Source organism: Oncorhynchus mykiss, chromosome 19 (assembly GCF_057628025.1).
Source record: "Oncorhynchus mykiss isolate SJ-2025 chromosome 19, ASM5762802v1, whole genome shotgun sequence".
Lineage (NCBI taxonomy): Eukaryota > Metazoa > Chordata > Actinopteri > Salmoniformes > Salmonidae > Oncorhynchus > Oncorhynchus mykiss.
In genome coordinates this window covers 10,637,501-10,665,000 of record NC_143040.1, presented here as the reverse complement: position 1 = coordinate 10,665,000, position 27,500 = coordinate 10,637,501, and positions in this window count along the sequence as shown.

Sequence of the window (27,500 nt, the reverse complement as noted above, 5' to 3'; positions counted from 1 at the left end):
TGACAGGAGAAGACGCTGTCTTTACCTTAAAGAATATATCTGGGAATCGTTTTTCAGAAAACATGGCCGCCTCAATTTGTTTTGATAAAACAGCAGAGAGATGAGCGATGGACCTGAGGTACGTTATAATTTAATTCAATAAAAATAGGTGAAGAATGTTATGACAGATTCCAGAATTAATTTTAGACGTACACCACCGTTCAAATGTTTGGGTCACTTGTTTTTTTGTCTTTAAAATAACATCCAATTGATCCGAAATACAGTGTAGACATCATTACATTTTAAAATTATGATTGTAGCTGGAAAAGGCTGATTTTTAATAGAATATCTACATAGGCGTACAGAGGCCCATTATCAGCAACCATCACTCCTGTGTTCCAATGGCACGGTGTGTTACCTAATCCAAGTTTATCATTTTAAAAGGCTAATTGATCATTAGAAAACCTTTTTGCAATTATGTTATCACAGCTGAAAACTGTTCTGGTTAAAGAAGAAATACAACTGGACTTCTTTAGACTAGTTAAGTATCTGGAGCATCAGCATTTGTGGGTTCGATTACAGGCTCAAAATGGCCAGAAACAAAGACCTTTCTTCTGAAACTCATCAGTAAGTTCTGAGAAATGAAAGCTATTCCATGTGAGAAATTGCCAAGAAAGTGAAGATCTTGTACAACCCTGTGTACTTCTCCCTTCACAGAACAGAGAAAACTGGCTCTAACCCCGGTGCACAACTGAACAAGAGGACAAGTACATTGGAGTGTCTAGATTTAGAAACAGACCCCTCACAAGTCCTCAACTGGCAGCTTCATTAAACAGTTTCTGCAAAACAACAGTCTCAACGTCAACAGTGAAGAGGCGAATGCGGGATGCTGGTCTTCTAGGCAGAGTTGCAAAGAAAAAGCCGTACCTCAGACTGGTCAATAACAAGAAAATATTAAGATGGGCAAAATAACACAGACACTGGCCAGAGGAACTGGGCCCTGGTCAAATAACACCCTATTCCTCTATGTGCCCTGGTCAAATACCACCCTATTCCCCTATGGACCCTGGTCAAATAACACCCTATTCCCCTCTGGGCCCTGATCAAATACCACCCTATTCCCCTATGGGCCCTGGTCAAATAACACCCTATTCCTCTATGTGCCATGGTCAAATACCACCCTATTCCTCTATGGGCCCTGGTCAAATACCACCCTATTCCCCTATGGACCCTGGTCAAATAACACCCTATTCCCCTCTGGGCCCTGATCAAATACCACCCTATTCCTTTATGGGCCCTGGTCAAATACCACCTTATTCCTCTATGGGCCCTGGTCAAATAGCGCCCTATTCCACTATGTGCCCTGGTCAAATACCACCTTATTCCTCTATGGGCCCTGGTCAAATACCGCCCTATTCCTCTATGGGCCCTGGTCAAATACCGCCCTATTCCTCTATGGGCCCTGGTCAAATACCACCCTATTCCTCTATGGACCCTAGTCAAATAACACCCTATTCCTCTATGGGCCCTGGCCAAATAACACCCTATTCCTCTATGGGCCCTGGTCAAACGTAGTGCACTATGGAGGGAACAGGTTCCATTTCAGTATTAGGGGACTGTGTTGGGTAATGGAAGGATCAGTGTTTGGGTAGGTATTTCAGAAAGTAGGGGACTGTGTTGGGTAATGGAAGGATCAGTGTTTGGGTAGGTATTTCAGAAAGTAAGGGACTGTGTTGGGTAATGGAAGGATCAGTGTTTGGGTAGGTATTTCAGAAAGTAGGGGACTGTGTTGGGTAATGGAAGGATCAGTGTTTGGGTAGGTATTTCAGAAAGTAGGGGACTGTGTTGGGTAATGGAAGGATCCGTGTTTGGGTAGGGGAGTCACATAACGCACCTACTGGGGTCTGAGAGCTCGCATTTGTTTAATCTTAAATGTTGTACATACACACACACACACATGACACACACACACACACACACACACACATATACAATCTGTCTGAGGATCACATCGTCAGATGGAGGAAGGGAGCAGGCTGGCTCTGGATGAGACGCCGTGTGATGACAAATATTACAATCTGAGAGGAATCAGGTTCCGTCATTATTCTGTCTAAACCAAATCAGCTCCCCGTCACTGCTGATGGAGTCAGACCATACAGAGGCAGGAGAGAGCTGGGGTTGTGGGAAACAAAGAAATATAAGATAGGAGAAGAGAAGGGAGGAGAGACCAGGAGGAGAGGCGTGGTGGAGAGCAGGAGGAGAGGTGTAGAGGAGAGCAGGAGGAGAGGCGTGGTGGAGAGCAGGAGGAGAGGTGTAGAGGAGAGCATGAGGAGAGGCGTGATGGAGAGCAGGAGGAAAGGCCTGGAGGAGAGGCGTGGAGGAGAGGCGCTGAGGAGAGGCGTGGTGGAGAGCAGGAGGAGAGGTGTGGAGGAGAGCAGGAGGAGAGGTGTGGTGGAGAGCAGGAGGAGAGGCGTGGAGGAGAGGCGTGGAGGAGAGGCGCGGAGGAGAGGCATGGAGGAGAGGCATGGAGGAGAGCAGGAGGAGGGGCGTGGAGGAGAGGCGTGGAGGAGAGCAGGAGGAGAAGCGTGGAGGAGAGCAGGAGGAGAGGCGTGGAGGAGAGCAGGAGGAGTGGTGTGGAGGAGAGCAGCAGGAGAGGCGTGGAGGAAAGCAGGAGGAGAGGCGTGGAGGAGAGACGTGGAGGAGAGCAGGAGGAGAGGCGTGGTAGAGAGCAGGAGGAGAGGCGTGGAGGAGAGTAGGAGGAGAGAGCTGGGTTTGTGTGTAGTCAAGGCTCACCTGATATAACTAGTACTGTATTTATATATATAGTGTATTCTAGTCAAGGCTCACCTGATATAACTAGTACTGTATTTATATATATAGTGTATTCTAGTCAAGGCTCACCCGATATAACTAGTACTGTATTTATATATATAGTGTATTCTAGTCAAGGCTCACCTGATATAACTAGTACTGTATTTATATATATAGTGTATTCTAGTCAAGGCTCACCCGATATAACTAGTACTGTATTTATATATATAGTGTATTCTAGTCAAGGCTCACCCGATATAACTAGTACTGTATTTATATATATAGCGTATTCTAGTCAAGGCGCACCTGATATAACTAGTACTGTATTTATATATATAGTGTATTCTAGTCAAGGCTCACCTGATATAACTGCTGTCGTACACACCTGTCCATTCCACATACTGTCCACACTGTCTATACACACCATTCACATTGTCGTGGAAGAATCAGAATTTGTTGGTAACATTTGTAAGATGTTTAATATTCATCAAATGTGTGTAAGTTACTTCTCATCAGAATGGTATTTTTGTGTAATTCTGTGGTGAGGTTGCAGTTATCTGTTCTATGTCAAAACTAAGTTGCCTGGGCCGCTGAGAGGGGAGAGGTCAAAGTGTCATCATGTGTAAACATATCTTTCACTCTCTACCTTTCCCATAGTGGGGAAAGGAAGGTTGCAGTGTCTGGAATCATTCTATGCTCCCTCTTATGTTGTTTCTATCTTAACCTATAGCCTCACCCTCCTCTCCGTGAGTTTGTCCAGGAGGTTGTATTTTGAGTTGGTTGTATCTAAATGACAATTTGATATATGCCTGTTGATATGGAGGGTTGGTTTATGGTTCTGGGGTTTGAGAAAGGAGACAAAGCTGAACGATGAATTATGTCTATGCTGTCTTATCCTGTGTGTGTGTCTTTACTATAAAGGACCTCATTTACAATGTGGAAGGGGCTCTCAGAGAATTCAGGGGGAGACACTGAATTTATCTGAGAGTCACAGGGTTGTGATAGAGCTCATATAATTAAAGATGGACTTTTATAACTAACTCTGACTTGTGTGTGTGGTTTGCTCCCATGATTTGGTAAATAGAGGAAATTTCCACGACAACATACACATAGATGTATATTCCAGACTTCCTGCAATTCTATCCATGTTGTTAGGTGCTTGTGTATTTAAAGTGTGTCTTCTTCACACAGCTCATTCTCATATGTCTACTACTAATGGATTTTAGTTCCCCTGTTTATACACAATGCATATGTTCTATGTACTAGATTCATGACAGATCACCTATCTATGTCATTGTTTGTATATCTTGTGTCAAGTCATCTGCTATAAATACGTATAGATTGCATTTGGATTACTGTTAGTTACATTTCTATATTTTCTTATTTATTTATTTTTAAATTACTCTTTGTGTACTTGTTTGACAGTTTACAGCATTTTTAGGAGCGAGTAACGTAAGCATTTCTCAGCACTCTATAACATCTGCTAAACCTTGTACGATGCCGACACACTGATTTCATTTGATTTGTGACGTCACAATGGAATCCTGTGTTTTCATGTGACACATCTCTTTTTCATCATGTGTGATGTCACAGTGGAACTTTAGCCAACGTTCTGACGTTTGTGAAGGACTATAGTGAGGTCACGGTGACAAAAAAGTGTCTGATATATTAACAAACTGTTAATAACGTCTCCTGTGGATCTCACAATCCAGATCAGTTTGGTTTTGGTTCTGAAGCTTTTCTACTGACACCAGAATGATGAAATATGAGGAAACATCATATTAAAATGGGTAGGGTGGTCTAATCAAATCATGTCAGCCACGGTCACAACAACACTGATTCTTCTCTGTTCAATATATGGAACAGAAAGAGACAATGGAAAAAGAGTGTAATAAATTGGAAGGAAAGTGTCCTCTACCCGGTAACAGAACGTTTGGTAATCAAAAAACTAAATGGATAATTCACCATAGTGAGAACTGTGAAAGACACACACACACACACACACACACACACACACACACACACACACACACACACACACACACACACACACACACACACACACACACACACACACACAGTGTGACAGGCCATAATTAAGTCATCAAAATAACTACCAGTATCAGAGATAGGGGAAATGAAGAGATTGGACAATCTGTCAATATGAAAAGTTCTACGTATCAAAGCCTTGCAGGTAAACAAGATAGCAAAATGACAAGCATTCTCCTCACACACACACACACCCCACACACACACACACTCACTCCCACACACACACCCCCACACCGTCTCCTCTATGTTAACTCAGTATCTTCTGTGCTTTAGCCCTGAGGCTCAGTGTGATATCAACAGGGATAGAATGAGGATCTCATTTTAGTTCTTTTAAATTAGTTACTTTGTTGTGTTCCTCCCCAATGGCCCTGTGAGCCACGACAGAAGTCTGCTCATCAACTATTCATCATGTTTGGTGTAGGTACAATACTTGATGCCAAAGTCTGTAGGTGTATGTGTGTGTGTGTCTGTGTGTGTGTGTGTATGTGTGTGTGTGTGTGTCTGTGTGTGTGTGTGTGTGTGTGTGTGTGTGTGTGTGTCTCTGTGTGTGTGTGTGTCTGTGTGTGTTTCAAAGACAATGCAGTACCTTGAATCCTGACTGCCGAGTGTAGACACTATAAGTCTGCAATGACACCAAATAACAAGTTGTCTGGAGAGAGAGACAGATTGAGGAAGAGGAAGAGGAAGAGGGAGAGAGAGAGCGAGAGAGAGAGAGACGGAGAGACAGACACAGAGACAGAGAGAGAGAGAGAAATACGTTTTTAAATGAGTAACTTTGTTGTGTTCCTCCCCAATGGCCCTGTAAGCCACGACAGGCTATGTGCTCACTGCCCACAACATGAGGTGGAATCAGTTATAGAACCCATTGCCCTTTATGGTTGTGAGGTCTGGGGTCCGCTCACCAATCAAGAATTTACAAAATGGGACAAACACCAAATTGAGACTCTGCATGCAGAATTCTGCAAAAATATCCTCCGTGTACAACGTAGAACACCAAATAATGCATGCAGAGCAGAATTAGGCCGATACCCACTAATTATCAAAATCCAGAAAAGAGCGTTAAATTCTACAACCACCTAAAAGGAAGCGATTCCCAAACCTTCCATAACAAAGCCAACACCTACAGAGAGATGAACCTGGAGAAGAGTCCACTAAGCAAGCTGTTCCTGGGGCTCTGTTCACAAACACAAACAGACCCCACAGAGCCCCAGGACAGCAACACAATTAGACCTAACCAAACCAAACAGAGCAAACTAGAATGCTATTTGGCCCTAAACAGAGAGTACACAGTGGCAGAATACCTGACCACTGTGACTGACCCACACTTAAGGAAAGCTTTGACTATGTACAGACTCGGTGAGCATAGCCTTGCTATTGAGAAAGGCCGCCGTAGGCAGACATGGCTCTCAAGAGAAGACAGGCTTTGTGCTCACTGCCCACAAAATGAGGTGGAAACTGAGCTGCACTTCCTAACCTCCTGCCCAATGTATGACCATATTAGAGACACATATTCCCCTCAGATTACACAGATCCACAAAGAATTTGAAAACAAACCCATCTACTGGGTGAAATACCTCAGTGTATCATTACAGCAGCAAGATTTGTGACCTTTTGCCACAAGAAAAGGGCAACCAGTGAAGAACCAACACCATTGGAAATACAACCCATATTTATGTTTATTTATTTTCCCTTTTGTACTTTAACCATTTTTACATCGTTACAACACTGTATATATATATAATATATAATTTGACACTTGAAATGTCTTTATTTTTTTGGAACATCTGTATGTGAAACGTTTACTATTCATTTGTATTTGTTTATTTAACTTTTGTTTATTATCTATTTCACTTGCTTTGGCAATGTTAACATATGTTTCCATACCAATATAGCCCTTTGAATTTAATTGAATTGAAAGACAGAGAGAGAGAGGGATAGAGAGACAGCAAGAGACAGACAGAGAGAGAGAGAGACAGCAAGAGACAAGAGAGAGAGAGAGAGAGAGACAGCAAGAGACATGACAGACAGAGAGAGAGAGAGAGCGGGAGAGGGAGAGAGCGGGAGAGGGAGAGAACGACAGAGAGAAAGAGAGAGAGACAGACAGACAGACAGACAGACAGACAGACAGAGAGAGTGGGAGAGGGAGAGAACGACAGACAGACAGAGAGAGAGAGAGACAGAAAGAAAGAGACAGACAGACAGAGAGAGAGAGAGAGAGACAGACAGAGACAGAGAGAGCGAGACAGACAGAGACAGAGAGAGAAAGCGTCACCTGTAGTGTGCGTAGTCTGTAGACCTGCTGTATTGCAGCTGAGTCTATGTGTGACATTTATAATCAGATCATTAACATGGTGTTGAAGTCTTTATCTCAGGTGTAATCCTGGTAAAAACCTCCCATCGTGTGCGTCCCACATGGTACCCTGTTCTCTATATAGAGGCTCATCGGCCCTGCTCAGAAGTGGTACACTCAGTAGATTACAGGGTTCTATTTGGGACTCAGTCATCTCATTGTCTACTACGCACCATTTAAGCCTCAGGGGAGTGTTAGCTCACTACGTGTTAGTGCCTCATTATCAACTGAAACCAATTGAAACCAATACTAGATGTGTGTGTGTGTGTGGTTGTGTTTATGTGTGTGTGTGTGTTTGCGTGTGTGGGTGTTTGCGTGTGTGGGTGCTTGTGTGGGTGTGGATGTTTGTGTGTGTGTGTTAGTGGGGGTGTGTGCGCGCGCGCGCGCGTGTGTGTGTGTGTGTGTGTGTGTGTATGTGTGTAACCACTACGAGTCATCAGATACCTTACCTAATTCCGTGTGGCTAATGACTCATAAGTATTACAAGGTAGAGGTAACTGGGAAACAGTGGGAGAGAGTCATTCTGGGATGTTTCAATAACATCCAATCACCAATCACCATTCAACCAATCAGGACCAAGAGGAAATTAGAAGTCTGTAGAAGTCTGCAGTTTAGAATCCTTTTTTGTTGCTGTATGATTGTGATAATGACGTCATAATGGAACGATTGTGCCAGAAGTGTTTCTGAAGATTCTGTTTACATTGATAATGGTGAGAGTTGGACTAACGTCATCTGAAGATTCTGTTTCCATTGATAATGGTGAGAGTTGGACTAACATCATCTGAAGATTCCGTTTCCATTGATAATGGTGAGAGTTGGACTAACGTCATCTGAAGATTCTGTTTCCATTGATAATGGTGAGAGTTGGACTAACGTCATCTGAAGATTCTGTTTCCATTGATAATGGTGAGAGTTGGACTAACGTCATCTGAAGATTCTGTTTCCATTGATAATGGTGAGAGTTGGACTAACGTCATCTGAAGATTCCGTTTCCATTGATAATGGTGAGAGTTGGACTAACGTCATCTGAAGATTCCGTTTCCATTGATAATGGTGAGAGTTGGACTAACGTCATCTGAAGATTCTGTTTCCATTGATAATGGTGAGAGTTGGACTAACGTCATCTGAAGATTCTGTTTCCATTGATAATGGTGAGAGTTGGACTAACGTCATCTGAAGATTCCGTTTCCATTGATAATGGTGAGAGTTGGACTAACGTCATCTGAAGACAACACGTGTTCACCAGAACCTTCAGTCAAAAACCTGGGTCTGCGTTCCAAATGACACCCTGGTCCGAATTTAGTCCACTACCTTTAACCAGAGCCTATAGGGAATAGGGTGCCATTTGGGACGTAAGTCCCGCCATGAGCTCTATCCCCTCTTCCACGGTGGGAGAAAGAGAGAAAATACATCACATACATAGCCTGTAGTCAAACCAGGCAATAACAGACTGAGAATCCAGGAAACAATTTAGCCCAAGAACTGATTCAATGAATGTGTCCAAAAATATTCCCTACAGTGCCCTTTGGGCCCTGGTGTAAAGTAGTGCACTATACAGGGAAAAGAATACCATTTGGGATTCATTTGATGTTGTTGTTGCTTTGAGACGGAGAGGTTTAATGTGACCGCACATGTTTTTTAATGGAATAAAATAAATTAATGCTCAGATCTCTTGTTTTTATGAACTGCCTCAAGAGCTGGGATATCCATACACACACAGGGACACGTAAACACACACACACACACACACACACACACACACACAGGGACACGTAAACACACACACACACACACACACACACACACACACACACACACACACACACACACACACACACACACACACACACAGACACACACACACACACACACACACACAGAGACACATAAACACACACACAAACACACACACAGGGATCTAGCTGAGAACCATTCAGCCATTACTTTAAAGAACAATAATATGTTTTTTGTATTTTGTAGCTGTGGACCAGCAGCTGTTAGAAGTTGGTTCAGTAGAATGCTGCTTCCCTGGATGTTTCTCTCTCTCTCTCTCTATGTTGTCCAGAGCAGAGATAGACAGAAGGGCTTTATTGACTATATATTGCAGAATCCTGCAATACTAGTTTACTGGTCTCCCATCTCTCTCTCTCTCTCTCTCTCTCTCTCTCTCTCTCTCTCTCTCTCTCTCTCTCTATGCTGGGAGTGTTTGGTGCATGCTGGGAATTATATGAGTGAGTGTTGTGTAGAGTTAGACATCCTGGTTTTTCTTTTACGCTTCCTTTACTTGGTGGTGTCTTATTTTTATTTATTTATTTGTATTATAGTTACCATTATTTTTATTTAGTTGTTGTGGTAGAAATAAGTATATTGTTTTTCGTGTCAAAATTACCCTGGCTTTGGCGGGGAAGGCGACCCACATGGGGATACTGTCCCTGTCACGGCACAGCTTTAGGTGTGTTACTGTGGAGGAGTTTCTGGTCGCCGTAGGAGTGAAAGTAGGATATGAGAATGTTGCTTATGCATCACAGATGAATAAAGCCGTGGTGGTTTTTCTTAAAGAAAAGTCTTGTTGATCGTATGGTTGAGCATGGCGTACTTCTTAAAGAAGAGGGTCTTGTTGATCAGATGGTTGAGCATGGTGTACTTCTTAAAGAAGAGTGTCTTGTTGACCGTATGGTTGAGCATGGCGTACTTCTTAAAGAAGAGGGTCTTGTTGATCAGATGGTTGAGCATGGCGTACTTCTTAAAGAAGAGCGTCTTGTTGATCGGATGGTTGAGCATGGTGTACTTCTTAAAGAAGAGCGTCTTGTTGATCGGATGGTTGAGCATGGTGTACTTCTTAAAGAAGAGCGTCTTGTTGATCGGATGGTTGAGCATGGTGTACTTCTTAAAGAAGAGTGTCTTGTTGATCAGATGGTTGAGCATGGCGTACTTCTTAAAGAAGAGGGTCTTGTTGATCGTATGGTTGAGCATGGTGTACTTCTTAAAAAAGAGTCTGGTTGATCGTAGGGTTGAGCATGGTGTACTTCTTAAAGAAGAGTGTCTTGTTGATCAGATGGTTGAGCATGGCGTACTTCTTAAAGAAGAGGGTCTTGTTGATCGTATGGTTGAGCATGGTGTACTTCTTAAAAAAGAGTCTGGTTGATCGTAGGGTTGAGCATGGTGTACTTCTTAAAGAAGAGGGTCTTGTAGATCGGATGGTTGAGCATGGTGTACTTCTTCTGTTCCGCGGGTGATGTGGAGGTAAACCCAGGCCCTGCATGTCCCCAGGCATCCTCACTTGTTGACTTCTGTGATCGAAAAAGCATTGGTTTCATGCATGTTAACATTAGAAGCCTCATCCCTAAGTTTGTTTTGCTCACTGCTTTAGCACACTCCGTCAACCCTGATGTCCTTGCCATGTCTGAATCCTGGCTTAGGAAGGCCACCGAAAATTCTGAGATTTCCATACCCAACTACAACATTTTCTGCCAAGATAGAACTGCCAAAGGGGGAGGTGTTGCAATCTACTGCAGAGATAGCCTGCAAAGTTCTGTCATACTTTCCAGGTCTACCCAAACAGTTTGAATTTCTAATTTCAAAAAATAATCTATCCAGAAATAATTCTCTCACTGTTGCCGCCTGCTATCGACCCCCCTCCGCTCCCAGCTGTGCCCTGGACACCATTTGTGAATTGATTGCCCCCCATCTAGCTTCAGAGTTTGTTCTGTTAGGTGACATAACCTGGGATATGCCTAACACCCCAGCAGTCCTACAATCTAAGCTAGATGCCCTCAATCTCACACAAATCATCAAGGAACCCACCAGGTACAACCCTAAATCCGTAAACATGGGCACCCTCATAGATATTATCCTGACAAACTTTCCCTCCAAATACACCCTCACTGTTTTCAATCAGGATCTCAGCGATCACTCCCTCATTGCCTGTATCTGCTATGGGTCCACGGTCAAACGACCACCCCTCATCACAGTCAAACGCTCCCTAAAACACTTCTGTGAGTAAGCCTTTCTAATCGACCTGGCCCGGGTATCCTGGAAGGATATTGACCTCATCACGTCAGTCGAGGATGCCTGGTCATTCTTTAAAAGGAATTTCCTAACTAAGAACAGATATAGCCCTTGGTTCACTACAGACCTGACTGCCCTTGACCAGCACAAAAACATCCTGTGGCGGACTGCAATAGCATCGAATAGTCCCTACAATATGCAACTGTTCAGGGAAGTCAGGAACTAATACACACAGTCAGTCAGGAAAGCAAAGGCTAGCTTTTTCAAGCAGAAACTTGCATCCTGTAGCTCCAACTCCAAAAAGTTTTGGGACACTGTAAAGTCCATGGAGAACAAGAGCACCTCCTCCAGCTGCCCACTGCACTGAGGCTAGGTAACACGGTCATCACTGATAAATCCATGAAAATCGAACATTTCAATAAGCATTTCTCATCGGCTGGCCATGCCTTCCTCCTGGCTACTCCAATCCCAGCCAACAGCTCTGCCCCCCCCCCCCCCCCCCACTCGCCCAAGCCTCCCCAGCTGCCGCCATTTTTGCCACCCCTATTACCAGCCTGTTCAACCTCTCTTTCGTATCGTTCGAGATCCCTAAAGATTGGAAAGCTGCCACGGTCATCCCCCTCTTCAAAGGAGGTGACACCCTAGACCCAAACTTTTACTGACCATTTTCCATCCTGCCATGCCTATCTAAAGTCTTCGAAAGCCAAGTTAATAAACAGATCACTGACCATTTCGAATCCCACCGTACCTTCTCGGCTGTGCAATCCCGGTCTCCGAGCCGGTCACGGGGGCACCTCAGCCACGCTCAAGGTACTAAACGATATCATAACCGCCATCGATAAAAGGCAGTACAGTGCAGCGGTCTTCATCGACCTGGCCAAGACTTTCGACTCTGTCAATCACCATATTCTTATCAGCAGACTCAGTAGCCTTGGTTTTTCTAATGACTGTCTCGCCATGTTCACCAACTACTTTGCAGACAGAGTTCAGTGTGTCAAATCGGAGGGCATGTTGTCCGGACCTCTGGCAATCTCTATGGGGGTACCACAGGGTTCAATTCTCGGGCCGACTCTTTTCTCTGTATATATCAATGAATTCGCTCTTGCTGCGATTCCCTGATCCACCTCTACGCAGACGACACCATTCTGTATACTTCTGGCCCTTCCTTGGACACTGTGCTAACTAACCTTCAAACGAGATTCAATGCAAAACAACAGTTTTGGAGCACTCGTGAGTGAGTGAGAAAAGAAAAACACTCTTCAGGTCAACTGGATTGTGTCAGGCCCACAGTCCTTAACAGACTATCTACCTACCTGTGGCTCCCTGGTTTTCACTGAACTGATGCAGGAGCTGTGGGTGTCATCACCCGCAACAATTACCATCCTGTCTACCTACTGGTAGTATACTGAGAGAACGGCTTGCTGGGACTGCAGCACCACAACCATTAGAATGTACTTATGGCATAGAAGAACTCCTGTCCTCCTCTCTCTCTCCCGCTCTCTCTTTCTCACTCTACTCTCTCATCATCCACTGCCTCTCCTGATCTGTCCCCTCTACCACCTTTCCATCACTCCCTCTGTCTTTCTCTCTAACCCCTCTTCTATTTTCTCTCTCTCTATCTGTCTGATTCTGGAGGTCTGACTCAATGTAAATGCATTGGAGGTCACGTAGGTTGAGTTGATGTTTCGTTGTGAAAGGAGACAGAAGATAATCAGCCAACAAAATTTCAGACTTTCATCTGATACTTGGTAACATAACACACACACACAAATGCACATGCACACACACGCATCATATGATAGTGAGTGTGTGTGTGTGTGAGTCACATGTCTGTCTGCTAACCTGTGGGTTAAGTTACAGTCTGCAAAATGTCAGCTCTCTGCTGCTACATGACTGACACACTTTACATGTCTGAGATACACTGACTCACATACCGGATGGTTCAAAGGTTAGGGAGAGAGAGAGAGAGAGAGAGAGAGAGAGAGAGAGAGAGAGAGAGAGAGAGAGAGAGAGAAAGAGAGAGAGAGAGAGATACATGAAGGTTCAATCTAACACAACATGTGCAAAGACTGCTGGTCTCTTGGCCCTCTCACCCTGACGAGGGGCCGCTGGCTCCTGCTCATCCCAGCTCTTCTCTGTACAGGCACCCAAATGGAGGAACAAGCTTCCACCTAACGTCAGGACAGTTGAGCCGCTGCCCATTTGTTTTCTGAAAACGTACCTCTTCAAACAGCGTCTAAAATAATCCCCCGGCGTTGTCTTTTCTTACCAGCTGGGAATGACTTCCCTGATAGCTGCTTTATGGGGGAAATGTTAGAATGACTTCCCTGATAGCTGCTTTATGGGGGAAACGTTAGAATGACTTCGCTGATCGCTGCTTTATGGGGGAAATGTTAGAATGACTTCCCTGGTAGCTGCTTTATGGGGAAACGTTAGAATAACTTCGCTGATCGCTGCTTTATGGGGGAAACGTTAGAATGACTTCCCTGGTAGCTGCTTTATGGAATAAATGTTAGAATGACTTCGCTGATCGCTGCTTTATTGGGGAAATGTTAGAATGACTTCGCTGACCCGTGCTTTATGGATGGAAATGTTAGAATGACTTCCCTGGTAGCTGCTTTATGGGGGAAATGTTAGAATGACTTCCCTGTTAGCTGCTTTATGGGGGAAATGTTAGAATGACTTCCCTGGTAGCTGCTTTATGGGGGAAATGTTAGAATTACTTCCCTGGTAGCTGCTTTATGGGGGAAATGTTAGAATGACTTCCCTGGTAGCTGCTTTATGGGGGAACGTTATAATGACTTCCCTGATAGCTGCTTTATGGAGGAAATGTTAGAATGACTTCCCTGGTAGCTGCTTTATGGGGGAAATGTTAGAATGACTTCGCTGATCGCTGCTTTATGGGGGAAATGTTAGAATTACTTCCCTGGTAGCTGTTTTATGGGGGAAATGTTAGAATGACTTCGCTGATCGCTGCTTTATGGGGGAAACGTTAGAATGACTTCGCTGATCGCTGCTTTATGGGGGAAATGTTAGAATGACTTCCCTGGTAGCTGCATTATGGGGGAAATGTTAGAATGACTTCCCTGGTAGCTGCTTTATGGAGGAAACGTTAGAATGACTTCCCTGATAGCTGCTTTATGGGGGAACGTTAGAATGACTTCCCTGATAGCTGCTTTATGGGAGAAATGTTAGAATGACCTCCCTGGTAGCTGCTTTATGGGGGAAATGTTAGAATGACTTCCCTGATAGCTGCTTTATGGGGGAAATGTTAGAATGACTTCCCTGATAGCTGCTTTATGGGGGAAACGTTAGAATGACTTCGCTGATCGCTGCTTTATGGTGGAAATGTTAGAATGACTTCCCTGATAGCTGCTTTATGGGGGAACGTTAGAATGACTTCCCTGAGAGCTGCTTTATGGGGGGACTATTAGAATGACTTCCCTGATAGCTGCTTTATAGGGGAACGTTAGAATGACTTCCCTGGTAGCTGCTTTATGGGGGTAACGTTAGAATGACTTCCCTGATAGCTGCTTTATGGGGGAACGTTAGAATGACTTCCCTGAGAGCTGCTTTATATGGGGAACGTTAGAATGACTTCCCTGATAGCTGCTTTATGACGCGAAATGTTAGAATGACTTCCCTGATAGCTGCTTTATGGGGCCTTAGAATTACTTCCCTGAGAGCTGCTTGATGGGGGAACATTAGAATGACTTCCCTGATAGCTGCTTTATGGGGGAAACGTTAGAATGACTTCCCTGGCAGCTGCTTTATGGTGGAACGTTAGTATGACTTCCCTGATAGCTACTTTATGGGGGAACGTTAATATGACTTCCCTGATAGCTGCTTTATGGGGAAACGTTAGAATGACTTCCCTGAGAGCTGCTTTATGGGGAAACGTTAGAATGACTTCCCTGAGAGCTGCTTTATGGGGAAACGTTAGAATGACTTCCCTGAGAGCTGCTTTATGGGGAAACGTTAGAATGACTTCCCTGATAGCTGCTTTATGGGGGAACGTTAGTATTACTGTGACTGTGACCCGACTCACTCCGCTGCCTGGTCCTGGTTGGGTGATGCATTAAATCTCACTCTAACTAACAAAGTAATGGTCCTGGTTGGGTGATGCATTAAATCTCACTCTAACTAACAAAGTAATGGTCCTGGTTGGGTGATGCATTATATCTCACTCTAACTAGCAAAGTAATGGTCCTGGTTGGGTCATGCATTATATCTCACTCTAACTAACAAAGTAATGGTCCTGGTTGGGTGATGCATTATATCTCACTCTAACTAACAAAGTAATGGTCCTGGTTGGGTGATGCATTATATCTCACTCTAACTAACAAAGTAATGGTCCTGGTTGGGTGATGCATTAAATCTCACTCTAACTAACAAAGTAATGGTCCTGGTTGGGTGATGCATTAAATCTCACTCTAACTAACAAAGTAATGGTCCTGGTTGTATGATGCATTATATCTCACTCTAACTAACAAAGTAATGGTCCTGGTTGTATGATGCAGTATATCTCACTTTAACTAACAAAGTAATGGTCCTGGTTGGGTGATGCATTATATCTCACTCTAACTAACAAAGTAATGGTCCTGGTTGTATGATGCATTATATCTCACTCTAACTAACAAAGTAATGGTCCTGGTTGTATGATGCATTATATCTCACTCTAACTAACAAAGTAATGGTCCTGGTTGTATGATGCATTAAATCTCACTCTAACTAACAAAGTAATGGTCCTGGTTGTATGATGCAGTATATCTCACTCTAACTAACGAGCCACCACTTCTGTTTCCCAAAAAAGCTCTGAATGAGGTTAGTGTTAAAGAGTGTGGCTGCCTGCTGCCCACATCACACACACTCACACTCACACACACACACACACACACACACACACACACACACACACACACACACACACACACACACACACACACACACACACACACACACACACACACACACACACACACACACAGACACAGACACACACACACACACACACAGACACAAAGACACACACACCCACACATGCACACACGGCTCTGCCCACATCACATCTGCGTTGGCCAATTACCTGGAGAAAGGTGGTTAGCCCTCCACTTTCCTCCACGCACACACACACACACACACACACACACACACACACACACACACACACACACACACACACACACACACACACACACACACACACACATGCTTAGCCCTCCACTCTCCTCCACTCTCCTTCACATCCTGGGTGTTAATGCAGAGTAGTTCCAATCAAGAGCCAGACTCTCTCACCACTCAACACTCACACCAGGGTACTAATGTAGAACTCTGCGAGAGCTGCCATCACCGTCGCCATCAAATCAAGCGGTGGTTTATTTCAACATGGATGAAACGTTTCAGGCGAATAGAGAGTCGAGGAGGTCAGTTTAGCACTACCTACTGATGCCGCTGTGGTGCTAGGACATAGAGTTGGACGGAGGGCACATAGTCACTTCTTTGAGGCGCCTCTATCCAACTCTATGTTCCCGGATGCGCTGAACCAGGATTGGATTGGACAGCGGTGTGTGTGACGTCATAGAGGAGGGCAGGAACTGTGTCTATGCTTGTTTGTTTACCTCTGTAGCCATTCAAACAGGAGCTCCATTTCTCAGTCATTGTCATTCTGGCCACAGTGCGGTAGTGATTGTGATGTCATTGAAGATTCTAAAAGCATCAGTTTCCTGTATGTGCAATCATTGGTCTGATCTTCTCCAATATCGTCCAAGACATGCCTTTCACAAAACAAATAGACAGAGAGCTGACCATACGTTCATTTAAAGAGAGAAAGAGAGCACACACACACACACACACACACACACACACTTTCTTTACACTATGTACATTCTGAGAACTATTTCCACACATTTCTATGCTTAGCTCAAGGACACTCCTGCAGATGTGTGTACCAGAGTACTTGAACCAGCAACCTCTCTGCTGTGTCCCATCAGAGCAACACTTTAAAGTGGAACGGACAGCATGTTAGCAACATGACATCGTATCAACATCAGTTCATATATACAGTGCCTTGCGAAAGTATTCGGCCCCCTTGAACTTTGCAACCTTTTGCCACATTTCAGGCTTCAAACATAAAGATATAAAACTGTATTTGTTTGTGAAGAATCAACAACAAGTGGGACACAATCATGAAGTGGAACGACATTTATTGGATATTTCAAACTTTTTTAACAAATCAAAAACTGAAAAATTGGGCGTGCAAAATTATTCAGCCCCCTTAAGTTAATACTTTGTAGCGCCACCTTTTGCTGCGATTACAGCTGTAAGTCGCTTGGGGTATGTCTCTATCAGTTTTGCACATCGAGAGACTGACATTTTTTCCCATTCCTCCTTGCAAAACAGCTCGAGCTCAGTGAGGTTGGATGGAGAGCATTTGTGAACAGCAGTTTTCAGTTCTTTCCACAGATTCTCGATTGGATTCAGGTCTGGACTTCGACTTGGCCATTCTAACACCTGGATATGTTTATTTTTGAACCATTCCATTGTAGATTTTGCTTTATGTTTTGGATCATTGTCTTGTTGGAAGACAAATCTCCGTCCCAGTCTCAGGTCTTTTGCAGACTCCATCAGGTTTTCTTCCAGAATGGTCCTGTATTTGGCTCCATCCATCTTCCCATCAATTTGAACCATCTTCCCTGTCCCTGCTGAAGAAAAGCAGGCCCAAACCATGATGCTGCCACCACCATGTTTGACAGTGGGGATGGTGTGTTCAGGGTGATGAGCTGTGTTGCTTTTACGCCAAACATAACGTTTTGCATTGTTGCCAAAAAGTTCAATTTTGGTTTCATCTGACCAGAGCACCTTCTTCCACATGTTTGGTGTGTCTCCCAGGTGGCTTGTGGCAAACTTTAAACAACACTTTTTATGGATATCTTTAAGAAATGGCTTTCTTCTTGCCACTCTTCCAGAAATGCCAGATTTTTGCAATATACGACTGATTGTTGTCCTATGGACAGAGTCTCCCACCTCAGCTGTAGATCTCTGCAGTTCATCCAGAGTGATCATGGGCCTCTTGGCTGCATCTCTGATCAGTCTTCTCCTTGTATGAGCTGAAAGTTTAGAGGGACGGCCAGGTCTTGGTAGATTTGCAGTGGTCTGATACTCCTTCCATTTCAATATTATCGCTTGCACAGTGCTCCTTGGGATGTTTAAAGCTTGGGAAATCTTTTTGTATCCAAATCCGGCTTTAAACTTCTTCACAACAGTATCTCGGACCTGCCTGGTGTGTTCCTTGTTTTTCATGATACTCTCTGCGCTTTTGACGGACCTCTGAGACTATCACAGTGCAGGTGCATTTATACGGAGACTTGATTACACACAGGTGGATTGTATTTATCATCATTAGTCATTTAGGTCAACATTGTATCATTCAGAGATCCTCACTGAACTTCTGGAGAGAGTTTGCTGCACTGAAAGTAAAGGGGCTGAATAATTTTGCTCGCCCAATTTTTCAGTTTTTGATTTGTTAAAAAAGTTTGAAATATCCAATAAATGTCGTTCCACTTCATGATTGTGTCCCACTTGTTGTTGATTCTTCACAAAAAAATACAGTTTATATCTTTATGTTTGAAGCCTGAAATGTGGCAAAAGGTCGCAAAGTTCAAGGGGGCCGAATACTTTCGCAAGGCACTGTACAATCCAGGAAGAATATGACATTTCCTTGTTGTATATTTTCGGAAAATGAGCACTTATTATTGGTTATTTTCACATTTTCATAATTTCATAGAATTTTTTGAATAACGTATAGTAAGGAATTTCTGAAAATTCTATACCAATGTAGAGTGGGAAAGCGGCCGTGCATTTGGACAAGTAATAGACACTGCAGTAAATAAAGCCTAACCAAAACATCTGTCTCATCCAGGACCTGAGTCTACGCAGACTGCCTCACACTAGCCAATCAGAACTACAGTAGGCTTATATACAAATAAGCCATTTGCCTCGCAGGCCTGTCCTCATTCACTATGAACTAGACTGTGTGTTTCCAGGCAGTAGGGCCTGTCCTCATTCACTATGAACTGGACTGTGTGTTTCCAGGCAGTAGGGCCTGTCCTCATTCACTTTGATCTGGACTGTGTGTTTCCAGGCAGTAGGGCCTGTCCTCATTCACTATGAACTGGACTGTGTGTTTACAGGCAGTAGGGCCTGCCATCATTCACTATGATCTGGACTGTGTGTCTACAGGCAGTAGGGCCTGTCCTCATTCACTATGATCTGGACTGTGTGTCTACAGGCAGTAGGGCCTGTCCTCATTCACTATGATCTGGACTGTGTGTTTCCAGGCAGTAGGGCCTGTCCTCATTCACTATGAACTGGACTGTGTGTTTCCAGGCGGTAGGGCCTGTCCTCATTCACTATGATCTGGACTGTGTGTTTCCAGGCAGTAGGGCCTGTCCTCATTCACTATGATCTGGACTGTGTGTCTACAGGCAGTAGGGCCTGTCCTCATTCACTATGATCTGGACTGTGTGTTTCCAGGCAGTAGGGCCTGTCCTCATTCACTATGAACTGGACTGTGTGTTTCCAGGCGGTAGGGCCTGTCCTCATTCACTATGATCTGGACTGTGTGTTTCCAGGCAGTAGGGCCTGTCCTCATTCACTATGAACTGGACTGTGTGTTTACAGGCAGTAGGGCCTGTCCTCATTCACTTTGAACTGGACTGTGTGTTTCCAGGTAATAGGACCTGTCATCATTCACTATGAACTGGACTGTGTGTTTCCAGGCAGTAGGGCCTGTCCTCATTCACTATGAACTGGACTGTGTGTTTACAGGTAGTAGGGCCTGTCCTCATTCACTATGAACTGGACTGTGTGTTTCCAGGCAGTAGGGCCTGTCCTCATTCACTATGAACTGGACTGTGTGTTTCCAGGCAGTAGGGCCTGTCCTCATTCACTATGATCTGGACTGTGTGTTTACAGGCAGTAGGGCCTGTCCTCATTCACTATGAACTGGACTGTGTGTTTCCAGGCAGTAGGGCCTGTCCTCATTCACTATGAACTGGACTGTGTGTTTACAGGCAGTAGGGCCTGTCCTCATTCACTATGAACTGGACTGTGTGTTTCCAGGCAGTAGGGCCTGTCCTCATTCACTATGATCTGGACTGTGTGTTTCCAGGTAGTAGGGCCTGTCCTCATTCACTATGATCTGGACTGTGTGTCTACAGGCAGTAGGGCCTGTCATCATTCACTATGAACTGGACTGTGTGTTTACAGGTAGTAGGGCCTGTCCTCATTCACTGTGAACTGGACTGTGTGTTTCCAGGCAGTAGGGCCTGTCCTCATTCACTATGATCTGCACTGTGTGTTTACAGGCAGTAGGGCCTGTCCTCATTCACTATGAACTGTACTGTGTGTTTCCAGGCAGCAGCAACAGCGTGACTTCAGATCATTAGAAAACCTTCACCAAAAGACACAAAATACACCTGAAAGTATTTCTGCAGTAATGTAAATACCACAGGAGTCCTCTTATACAGTGCCTTGCGAAAGTATTCGGCCCCCTTGAACTTTGAGACCTTTTGCCACATTTCAGGCTTCAAACATAAAGATATTGTGAAGAATCAACAACAAGTGGGACACAATCATGAAGTGGAACGACATTTATTGGATATTTCAAACTTTTTTAACAAACCAAAAACTGAAAAATTGGGCGTGCAAAATTATTCAGCTCCCTTAAGTTAATACTTTGTAGTGCCACCTTTTGCTGCGATTACAGCTGTAAGTCGCTTGGGGTATGTCTCTATCAGTTTTGCACATCGAGAGACTGACATTTTTTCCCATTCCTCCTTGCAAAACAGCTCGAGCTCAGTGAGGTTGGATGGAGAGCATTTGTGAACAGCAGTTTTCAGTTCTTTCCACAGATTCTCGATTGGATTCAGGTCTGGACTTTGACTTGGCCATTCTAACACCTGGATATGTTTATTTTTGAACCATTCCATTGTAGATTTTGCTTTATGTTTTGGATCATTGTCTTGTTGGAAGACAAATCTCCGTCCCAGTCTCAGGTCTTTTGCAGACTCCATCAGGTTTTCTTCCAGAATGGTCCTGTATTTGGCTCCATCCATCTTCCCATCAATTTTAACCATCTTCCCTGTCCCTGCTGAAGAAAAGCAGGCCAAAACCATGATGCTGCCACCACCATGTTTGACAGTGGGGATGGTGTGTTCAGCTGTGTTGCTTTTACGCCAAACATAACGTTTTGCATTGTTGCCAAAAAGTTCAATTTTGGTTTCATCTGACCAGAGCACCTTCTTCCACATGTTTGGTGTGTCTCCCAGGTGGCTTTTGGCAAACTTTAAACAACACTTTTTATGGATATCTTTAAGAAATGGCTTTCTTCTTGCCACTCTTCCAGAAATGCCAGATTTTTGCAATATACGACTGATTGTTGTCCTATGGACAGAGTCTCCCACCTCAGCTGTAGATCTCTGCAGTTCATCCAGAGTGATCATGGGCCTCTTGGCTGCATCTCTGATCAGTCTTCTCCTTGTATGAGCTGAAAGTTTAGAGGGACGGCCAGGTCTTGGTAGATTTGCAGTGGTCTGATACTCCTTCCATTTCAATATTATCGCTTGCACAGTGCTCCTTGGGATGTTTAAAGCTTGGGAAATCTTTTTGTATCCAAATCCGGCTATAAACTTCTTCACAACAGTATCTCGGACCTGCCTGGTGTGTTCCTTGTTCTTCATGATGCTCTCTGCGCTTTTAACGGACCTCTGAGACTATCACAGTGCAGGTGCATTTATACGGAGACTTGATTACACACAGGTGGATTGTATTTATCATCATTAGTCATTTAGGTCAACATTGGATCATTCAGAGATCCTCACTGAACTTCTGGAGAGAGTTTGCTGCACTGAAAGTAAAGGGGCTGAATAATTTTGCACGCCCAATTTTTCAGTTTTTGATTTGTTAAAAAAGTTTGAAATATCCAATAAATGTCGTTCCACTTCATGATTATGTCCCACTTGTTGTTGATTCTTCACAAAAAAATACAGTTTTATATCTTTATGTTTGAAGCCTGAAATGTGGCAAAAGGACGCAAAGTTCAAGGGGGCCGAACACTTTCGCAAGGCACTGTATGTGGGAACTTTACAGTCCTATTGATCAAACAACCTTGAACAGGTAGACCAAAAACGAATTCTAGCCAGAGCGAGATAAGCTAATATAATAATAAGGGAACAAAAGAACCTCAGCAATAAAGGAGGACCAAGGCACTCGTCATATAATTCATTAAAATGCATTTATTTGTATGGCATGTTGAATGGAAGCAAAGTTTAAAAACTCCATCCCACTCAAACTTTTTAAGCTAGTTGGCCTTCCAAATGCACTGAAACGATGAGGAATAGTAGCCTGCTTGTCTTCTGCAGCTGGCCTTCCGAATGCACTGAAACGATGAGGAATAGTAGCCTGCTTGTCTTCTGCAGCTGGCCTTCCAAATGCACTGAAACGATGAGGAATAGTAGCCTGCTTGTCTTCTGCAGCTGGCCTTCCGAATGCACTGAAACGATGAGGAATAGTAGCCTGCTTGTCTTCTGCAGCTGGCCTTCCGAATGCACTGAAACGATGAGGAATCGTAGCCTGCTTGTCTTCTGCAGCTGGCCTTCCAAATGCACTGAAACGATGAGAAATAGTAGCCTGCTTGTCTTCTGCAGCTGGCCTTCCAAATGCACTGAAACGATGAGGAATAGTAGCCTGCTTGTCTTCTGCAGCTGGCCTGCCAATGCCTGCTTGTCCTTACCCATATTTTGAAACTTGCCTGCCCGCCCATTTGATCATTGCCAAATGCATTTGATTGACAACTACGAGATTCTGCTAACTGTGGATAAGAGTCGTTCAAGTTCAGCATAGTAAGCTAGCTAGCAAAGCCATTGACGTTTCTTGCTAGCTAACCAAACGACACCCGCATCTCTAGCTATAGCCTCCGAAAAAACGATATGAGGGGAAAAAGTTGGTCACTCACCAAGTCCTCCAATGCCATGACATCCTCCTAGCAGCTAGCTAGCTAACATCAGGCTCTGTGTTTTTAGCTTGTTCAATAAATAGCTAACTTATATACATAAATAAATTGTTTAGCCCAGGGGTGTCAACATCAATCGTTGTACGGGCCGGGCCCTCTTGAAAAAACATAATGAATTCACGGGCCAGACATAACCTATTTGTTTTTACAACAAAAAACCCGACTCAAACTGGCCGTTGTTTTAATAGATAGAATATGACCTTTTATAATGTTGACACTAGTGCAGTTGAACGCAGCACTGTACTGTAGTGGAGGCAACTGCTCAGAAGCTGCTGTAACGGGCCTACATGTTCCTCCTTTGAATTGTGTTTTGTAGCAGGTTTAGTTATAATCCGAAGCCGGACTACAACATGTTAGTAGCCTAGCTAGGACTGTTGCATTGTGTTGGTACAATTTCCCTCCGCTGCGCGGAAACACAAGAAAGCACGAAAGTAACGCAATTGAATTTGAAATCACCGGTTGCCAGGGCATCAGGCTGTAATTTCATAAAGTAGATGACTCGACTGTTGACTCATTTATGTTCTTGCTTGTATGTCCTATTCGGCCCGCGGGCCTTGTGTTTGACCCATGTGTGCTAGCCTATACGTCATGTTAGGACTGACCTGTGATCAGTTCCCTTGCTAGTCTGATCATATTGACATTTGTAGCCTCAGTTACAGCCGTTTGTTTTTGTTCAACATGTTGAGCCATTGAAGCTGAAACAGTACATCCCTAAAGGGTGGAAACAACAAACAATGTACCAGCTGGGATTTACAACCTCTTGGCAATATTTTTGGGACAACCAAGAAATGTGTTGGTGAATTAAACTAATCGTGCATTGAACTGCATCCATCTACAGTATTCTGCTAACAATGCATTACTGTACATCAAACATAATCTATTATTAAAACCTCTTATAAAGTTGTTTTTTAAGCATAAACTGGGAATTTTATTCATTTGACCGACATTATGATTGTTTGTTTCACATCTACAAAGTAGTTAAAACACTGTCAGGTCCACTTTAAAGCCCAGGGCCTTTATGCTCAATGTTTCATTGAGACAGAGAGACCCGGGCTTTAGCACAGAGCAACACATGGGCCAGAGCATGGTGTGTGTGTGTGTGTGTGTGTGTGTGTGTGTGTGTGTGTGTGTGTGTGTGTGTGTGTGTGTGTGTGTGTGTGTGTGTGTGTGTGTGTGTGTGTGTGTGTGTGTGTGTGTGTGTGTGTGTGTGTGTGTGTGTGTGCCCTTGTTTATCTCTACCCTGCATACTAAAACCATCCGTAAATCCAGAATCCACGCTACAGGTGCTAAGATCCTCTAAAAAATGCTGGAGGGTCTCTCAGTGTCCGGTTCTGGCCCCGCCCACATCTATAATGCAGTGGGACAAAGCTGGGTTCTACACTGTAGTAAGTACTCGGGCGTTTCAGGCCTCCTCTCAGGCCGCCCCTCAGGCCTCCTCTCAGGCCTCCTCTCAGGTCACCTCTCAGGCCTCCTCAAAGCCCTCCCCTCAGTGTCTTTATTTAGACAGGGAGTGTGAAGAGGAGAGAGACCTGGGGGACGTCACTCTGAAGTGTTCTTTCATGTTTCAGCTTTAAGTGGGTAATCTTCATCTCTCTCTCTCTCTCTCTCTCTCTCTCTCTCTCTCTCTCTCTCTCTCTCTCTTCCTCATTCTCATAATCTCTCTCTCTCTCTCTCTCTCTCAGCATGCACAGCAGAGTCAAAGTGATTGGGTGGTTGGTTTGTGAGCTTTGTCACTCTCCTAACCCTCCTGCTCTCTCTCCATTTCTCTCCATTTCTCTCCAACCCCATCATCCTCTCTGCTACGCTGACACCAGTGGCTCCCGCTCCATCCCTTTCTCTCTTTCCATCCACCCCCGCTCCATCTCTATCTCTCTCTCTCTCTCTCTCTCTCTCTCTCGTTCCATCCACCCCCGCTCCATCTTTATCTCTCTCTATCTCTCTCTCGTTCCATCCACCCCCGCTCCATCTCTAACTCTCGCTATCTCTCTCTCGTTCCCATCCACCCCCACTCCATCTCTATCTCTCTCTCTCTCTCTCTCGTTCCATCCACCCCCACTCCATTTCTCTCTCTTTCTTCATCCCCCATCCTCTCTGCAGTGCTGACACCAGTGTCTCCCAGAGCAGTGAGAACAACGCTGAGTGACGGAGGAGCAAGTCGTTAGTGACTCTGGGAAGAGAGAAATACAGAAGAGAGCAAAATAAGCAGAGGTTGAGACGGAACAGGGGGGAACAACAGAGAGAATATAGAGAGAGAGGGAGAAATAAAATAATACAAGAGAGAGGAGAACAGAGAAAGGTTTCATTAGTATCAGCGTAGGTCTGTGATTTCATACTCTGCTTCTTGTGCACTGCTCATAACATTCTCTACAACATCAAACCCCTTACAATACATTCTCTACAACATCAAACCCCTTACAATACATTATCTACAACATCAAACCCCTTACAATACATTATCAACAACATCAAACCCCTTACAATACATTATCTACAACATCAAACCCCTTACAATACATTATCTACAACATCAAACCCCTTACAATACATTATCTACAACATCAAACCCCTTACAATACATTATCTACAACATCAAACCCCTTACAATACATTATCTACAACATCAAACCCCTTACAATACATTCTCTACAACATCAAACCCCTTACAATACATTCTCTACAACATCAAACCCCTTACAATACATTCTCTACAACATCAAACCCCTTACAATACATTCTCTACAACATCAAACCCCTCACAATACATTCTCTACAACATCAAACCCCTTACAATACATTCTCTACAACATCAAACCCCTTACAATACATTCTCTACAACATCAAACCCCTTACAATACATTCTCTACAACATCAAACCCCTTACAATACATTCTCTACAACATCAAACCCCTCACAATACATTCTCTACAACATCAAACCCCTTCCAATACATTCTCTACAACATCAAACCCCTTCCAATACATTCTCTACAACATCAAACCCCTTACAATACATTCTCTACCACATCAAACCCCTTACAATACATTATCTACAACATCAAACCCCTTCCAATACATTCTCTACAACATCAAACCCCTTACAATACATTCTCTACAACATCAAACCCCTTACAATACATTATCTACAACATCAAACCCCTTACAATACATTCTCTACAACATCAAACCCCTTACAATACATTATCTACAACATCAAACCCCTTCCAATACATTCTCTACAACATCAAACCCCTTCCAATACATTATCTACAACATCAAACCCTTTACAATACATTCTCTACAACATCAAACCCCTTACAATACATTCTCTACCACATCAAACCCCTTACAATACATTCTCTACCACATCAAACCCCTTACAATACATTCTCTACAACATCAAACCCCTTACAATACATTCTCTACAACATCAAACCCCTTACAATACATTATCTACAACATCAAACCCCTCACAATACATTCTCTACAACATCAAACCCCTTACAATACATTATCTACAACATCAAACCCCTTACAATACATTCTCTACAACATCAAACCCCTTACAATACATTCTCTACAACATCAAACCCCTTACAATACATTATCTACAACATCAAACCCCTTACAATACATTATCTACAACATAAATGTTTATGTTTTAGTCATTTAGCAGACACTCTTATCCAGATCTACTGTGCATTCACAGTTCCAGAAAGCCCATTTTTCCATAATAACGTAGCTGTCAGTAGAGTAAGAGCCTGAAGGGTTGGGGTGCTGGTTTATCGAGGTGAGGAGGAGGATTATTTAAGTTACTGTTTGAAGGGGGCAGGGACTCATCTGTCCTAGCTTCAGGGGGAAGCTGGCTGCACCATTGGGTTGCCAGGACAGAGTACAGCTTGGACTGGGCTGAGCGGGAGCTGCCCTCTGATAGGAGTGGGAGGGCCAAGAGACCCGAGGTGGCAGAACAGAGTGCTCGGGTTGGGGTCTAGGGTTTTAGCATAGCCTAAATGTCGGGAGGGGCAGTTCCTCTTGCTGTTCTGTAGGTAAGCCCCATGGTCTTGTAGTGGATGCGAACTTCAACTGGAAGCCATTGCAGTGTGCAGAGGAGCGGGGTGACATGAGAACTGTGGAAGGTTGAAAACCAGGTGAGTTGCTGTGTTCTGGATAAGTTGTAGGGGTTTGATGACACAAGCGAGGAGCCCAGCCAACAGCGAGTTGCAGTATTCCAGAC